Source organism: Cinclus cinclus, unplaced genomic scaffold (assembly GCF_963662255.1).
Source record: "Cinclus cinclus unplaced genomic scaffold, bCinCin1.1 SCAFFOLD_54, whole genome shotgun sequence".
Lineage (NCBI taxonomy): Eukaryota > Metazoa > Chordata > Aves > Passeriformes > Cinclidae > Cinclus > Cinclus cinclus.
In genome coordinates this window covers 75,713-81,120 of record NW_026912192.1, presented here as the reverse complement: position 1 = coordinate 81,120, position 5,408 = coordinate 75,713, and positions in this window count along the sequence as shown.

Below are 5,408 nucleotides of genomic sequence, written 5' to 3'. Positions count from 1 at the left end.
GCGTGCCAGACCGCTGACATTCTGCACTCTGGCAGCCTAGTTGCCAGCTTTCGGCAGCTGCTGTCCTAGCAAGGAAGCTCAGGGAGTCAAAGCCAGTGCCGGGCGGCACCTTTCTGCTTTGCCCGCCTAAGCGGCGCCACGCTCCCTCGGATACTGTGTCCTTTCCCTCTGCACTGCGTCTGCCGAGGTGCTCTGTGCCTCTCGGAGCAGAAGGGCAAAGGACAATGTTTTCCACAGCAGGGTAGAAATGGCATTGCTAGCAGGAAAGCTAGATGCCTTGGAACTGTCCCCTTAGCCCTTGCCACTCACTTCAGGCTCGTACGCTGAGCAGAACAGCCTGCTGTTCTGAAGCTTCGCTGGCTGCCGTTCGTGCCCAGACGCGATTTCCTTCCCAAGGAGGCGAAGCGCCGTCTACTTCTCGCACCGAGCACGCTGCTCCTGGCTTTCGCTTCTGCCGCAACGAGCTCGCTACGAGCACTTTTCTTCTCAACCCTCTAGACCATTGCGTTCTGCTTTTCTTGCCTCGTGAATGGAGACGGAAAGCTTCTCGGCTACAATCTCGCCTAGAACAAGTGCGGCTACACATTAAGCTCGCCCGGAACGCCCTGCTGAAACTTGCCTTCTGGCACCACATTCGCGGGGCAGCCGTCTTTCTTCGGCCACCTGCCAAGTGGCCCCATATCGCCGCGCTCGTTGCACTCCGCTTGTCAGATTGGCTTCCCGTGGCGCTGATTTCAGCCTGGCCAAATACTAGCGCTGCGGAGAGCTGTCTCGCAGACAATCATGTTCCAGCATAGAAATTTGTCCTGCAATGTTCCCCCCTCTTTTCCCGCATGGTGTTGCTCTGATGAATGCCTTGAGCATGGAACGACTTAAGCCAGCAAGTATTCCTCGCCGGCCACCTCTCGCTGTGCAAGAGGTATGCCGTGGACCCTTGGAACGCTGCCAAGCAAAAAGCAGAGCAGTGACCATAAAAGCGAGGAGAGAGCATGCACGAAGCACACTAGTTCTGTCTAGTGCCTTCCGTGCAGAGAGGCGGCAAAGCTGAATGCCGTGCCAGAGCTTCACTTCTCGCTGGAGCACAGGAAGGCAAGAACGAAGAGGCAGAACACAGCCTTGGTTTCAGCAGCCTCCGGGACTGCAAAAGTTCAGCAATAGCTCTGTCAAAGCAGAACTCGGCTGAGAATGCTCTCGCAGCTTGGGAAAGTTAGGCGCAGCTGTTGACCAGCTCTGCCCGTGGCCACAGGCTGCTTCTTCCACCTTCACTGTGGCAGAGCTTTTGCGGAACAGAGACGGCATTCTTCAAGGGCGTGTTCTCCAAGGTGCTGTGAAACAGAGCCTAGCACGCTGTCTCGCTGATCCTGGCTTTCGGCAAGCAGGCGTGCCAGACCGCCGACATTCTGCACTCTGACAGCCTAGTTGCCAGCTTTCGGCAGCTGCTGTCCTAGCAAGGAAGCTCAGGGAGTCAAAGCCAGTGCCGGGCGGCACCTTTCTGCTTTGCCCGCCTAAGCGGCGCCACGCTCCCTCGGATACTGTGTCCTTTCCCTCTGCACTGCGTCTGCCGAGGTGCTCTGTGTCTCTCGGAGCATAAGGGCATAGGACAATGTTATCCACAGCAGGGTAGAAATGGCATTGCTAGCAGGAAAGCTAGATGCCTTGGAACTGTCCCCTTAGCCCTTGCCACTCACTTCAGGCTCGTACGCTGAGCAGAACAGCCTGCTGTTCTGAAGCTTCGCTGGCTGCCGTTCGTGCCCAGACGCGATTTCCTTCCCAAGGAGGCGAAGCGCCGTCTACTTCTCGCACCGAGCACGCTGCTCCTGGCTTTCGCTTCTGCCGCAACGAGCTCGCTACGAGCACTTTTCTTCTCAACCCTCTAGACCATTGCGTTCTGCTTTTCTTGCCTCGTGCATGGAGACGGAAAGCTTCTCGGCTACAATCTCGCCTAGAACAAGTGCGGCTACACATTAAGCTCGCCCGGAACGCCCTGCTGAAACTTGCCTTCTGGCACCACATTCGCGGGGCAGCCGTCTTTCTTCGGCCACCTGCCAAGTGGCCCCATATCGCCGCGCTCGTTGCACTCCGCTTGTCAGATTGGCTTCCCGTGGCGCTGATTTCAGCCTGGCCAAATACTAGCGCTGCGGAGAGCTGTCTCGCAGACAATCATGTTCCAGCATAGAAATTTGTCCTGCAATGTTCCCCCCTCTTTTCCCGCATGGTGTTGCTCTGATGAATGCCTTGAGCATGGAACGACTTAAGCCAGCAAGTATTCCTCGCCGGCCACCTCTCGCTGTGCAAGAGGTATGCCGTGGACCCTTGGAACGCTGCCAAGCAAAAAGCAGAGCAGTGACCATAAAAGCGAGGAGAGAGCATGCACGAAGCACACTAGTTCTGTCTAGTGCTTTCCGTGCAGAGAGGCGGCAAAGCTGAATGCCGTGCCAGAGCTTCACTTCTCGCTGGAGCACAGGAAGGCAAGAACGAAGAGGCAGAACACAGCCTTGGTTTCAGCAGCCTCCGGGACTGCAAAAGTTCAGCAATAGCTCTGTCAAAGCAGAACTCGGCTGAGAATGCTCTCGCAGCTTGGGAAAGTTAGGCGCAGCTGTTGACCAGCTCTGCCCGTGGCCACAGGCTGCTTCTTCCACCTTCACTGTGGCAGAGCTTTTGCGGAACAGAGACGGCATTCTTCAAGGGCGTGTTCTCCAAGGTGCTGTGAAACAGAGCCTAGCACGCTGTCTCGCTGATCCTGGCTTTCGGCAAGCAGGCGTGCCAGACCGCTGACATTCTGCACTCTGGCAGCCTAGTTGCCAGCTTTCGGCAGCTGCTGTCCTAGCAAGGAAGCTCAGGGAGTCAAAGCCAGTGCCGGGCGGCACCTTTCTGCTTTGCCCGCCTAAGCGGCGCCACGCTCCCTCGGATACTGTGTCCTTTCCCTCTGCACTGCGTCTGCCGACGTGCTCTGTGCCTCTCGGAGCAGAAGGGCAAAGGACAATGTTTTCCACAGCAGGGTAGAAATGGCATTGCTAGCAGGAAAGCTAGATGCCTTGGAACTGTCCCCTTAGCCCTTGCCACTCACTTCAGGCTCGTACGCTGAGCAGAACAGCCTGCTGTTCTGAAGCTTCGCTGGCTGCCGTTCGTGCCCAGACGCGATTTCCTTCCCAAGGAGGCGAAGCGCCGTCTACTTCTCGCACCGAGCACGCTGCTCCTGGCTTTCGCTTCTGCCGCAACGAGCTCGCTACGAGCACTTTTCTTCTCAACCCTCTAGACCATTGCGTTCTGCTTTTCTTGCCTCGTGAATGGAGACGGAAAGCTTCTCGGCTACAATCTCGCCTAGAACAAGTGCGGCTACACATTAAGCTCGCCCGGAACGCCCTGCTGAAACTTGCCTTCTGGCACCACATTCGCGGGGCAGCCGTCTTTCTTCGGCCACCTGCCAAGTGGCCCCATATCGCCGCGCTCGTTGCACTCCGCTTGTCAGATTGGCTTCCCGTGGCGCTGATTTCAGCCTGGCCAAATACTAGCGCTGCGGAGAGCTGTCTCGCAGACAATCATGTTCCAGCATAGAAATTTGTCCTGCAATGTTCCCCCCTCTTTTCCCGCATGGTGTTGCTCTGATGAATGCCTTGAGCATGGAACGACTTAAGCCAGCAAGTATTCCTCGCCGGCCACCTCTCGCTGTGCAAGAGGTATGCCGTGGACCCTTGGAACGCTGCCAAGCAAAAAGCAGAGCAGTGACCATAAAAGCGAGGAGAGAGCATGCACGAAGCACACTAGTTCTGTCTAGTGCTTTCCGTGCAGAGAGGCGGCAAAGCTGAATGCCGTGCCAGAGCTTCACTTCTCGCTGGAGCACAGGAAGGCAAGAACGAAGAGGCAGAACACAGCCTTGGTTTCAGCAGCCTCCGGGACTGCAAAAGTTCAGCAATAGCTCTGTCAAAGCAGAACTCGGCTGAGAATGCTCTCGCAGCTTGGGAAAGTTAGGCGCAGCTGTTGACCAGCTCTGCCCGTGGCCACAGGCTGCTTCTTCCACCTTCACTGTGGCAGAGCTTTTGCGGAACAGAGACGGCATTCTTCAAGGGCGTGTTCTCCAAGGTGCTGTGAAACAGAGCCTAGCACGCTGTCTCGCTGATCCTGGCTTTCGGCAAGCAGGCGTGCCAGACCGCTGACATTCTGCACTCTGGCAGCCTAGTTGCCAGCTTTCGGCAGCTGCTGTCCTAGCAAGGAAGCTCAGGGAGTCAAAGCCAGTGCCGGGCGGCACCTTTCTGCTTTGCCCGCCTAAGCGGCGCCACGCTCCCTCGGATACTGTGTCCTTTCCCTCTGCACTGCGTCTGCCGAGGTGCTCTGTGCCTCTCGGAGCAGAAGGGCAAAGGACAATGTTTTCCACAGCAGGGTAGAAATGGCATTGCTAGCAGGAAAGCTAGATGCCTTGGAACTGTCCCCTTAGCCCTTGCCACTCACTTCAGGCTCGTACGCTGAGCAGAACAGCCTGCTGTTCTGAAGCTTCGCTGGCTGCCGTTCGTGCCCAGACGCGATTTCCTTCCCAAGGAGGCGAAGCGCCGTCTACTTCTCGCACCGAGCACGCTGCTCCTGGCTTTCGCTTCTGCCGCAACGAGCTCGCTACGAGCACTTTTCTTCTCAACCCTCTAGACCATTGCGTTCTGCTTTTCTTGCCTCGTGAATGGAGACGGAAAGCTTCTCGGCTACAATCTCGCCTAGAACAAGTGCGGCTACACATTAAGCTCGCCCGGAACGCCCTGCTGAAACTTGCCTTCTGGCACCACATTCGCGGGGCAGCCGTCTTTCTTCGGCCACCTGCCAAGTGGCCCCATATCGCCGCGCTCGTTGCACTCCGCTTGTCAGATTGGCTTCCCGTGGCGCTGATTTCAGCCTGGCCAAATACTAGCGCTGCGGAGAGCTGTCTCGCAGACAATCATGTTCCAGCATAGAAATTTGTCCTGCAATGTTCCCCCCTCTTTTCCCGCATGGTGTTGCTCTGATGAATGCCTTGAGCATGGAACGACTTAAGCCAGCAAGTATTCCTCGCCGGCCACCTCTCGCTGTGCAAGAGGTATGCCGTGGACCCTTGGAACGCTGCCAAGCAAAAAGCAGAGCAGTGACCATAAAAGCGAGGAGAGAGCATGCACGAAGCACACTAGTTCTGTCTAGTGCCTTCCGTGCAGAGAGGCGGCAAAGCTGAATGCCGTGCCAGAGCTTCACTTCTCGCTGGAGCACAGGAAGGCAAGAACGAAGAGGCAGAACACAGCCTTGGTTTCAGCAGCCTCCGGGACTGCAAAAGTTCAGCAATAGCTCTGTCAAAGCAGAACTCGGCTGAGAATGCTCTCGCAGCTTGGGAAAGTTAGGCGCAGCTGTTGACCAGCTCTGCCCGTGGCCACAGGCTGCTTCTTCCACCTTCACTGTGG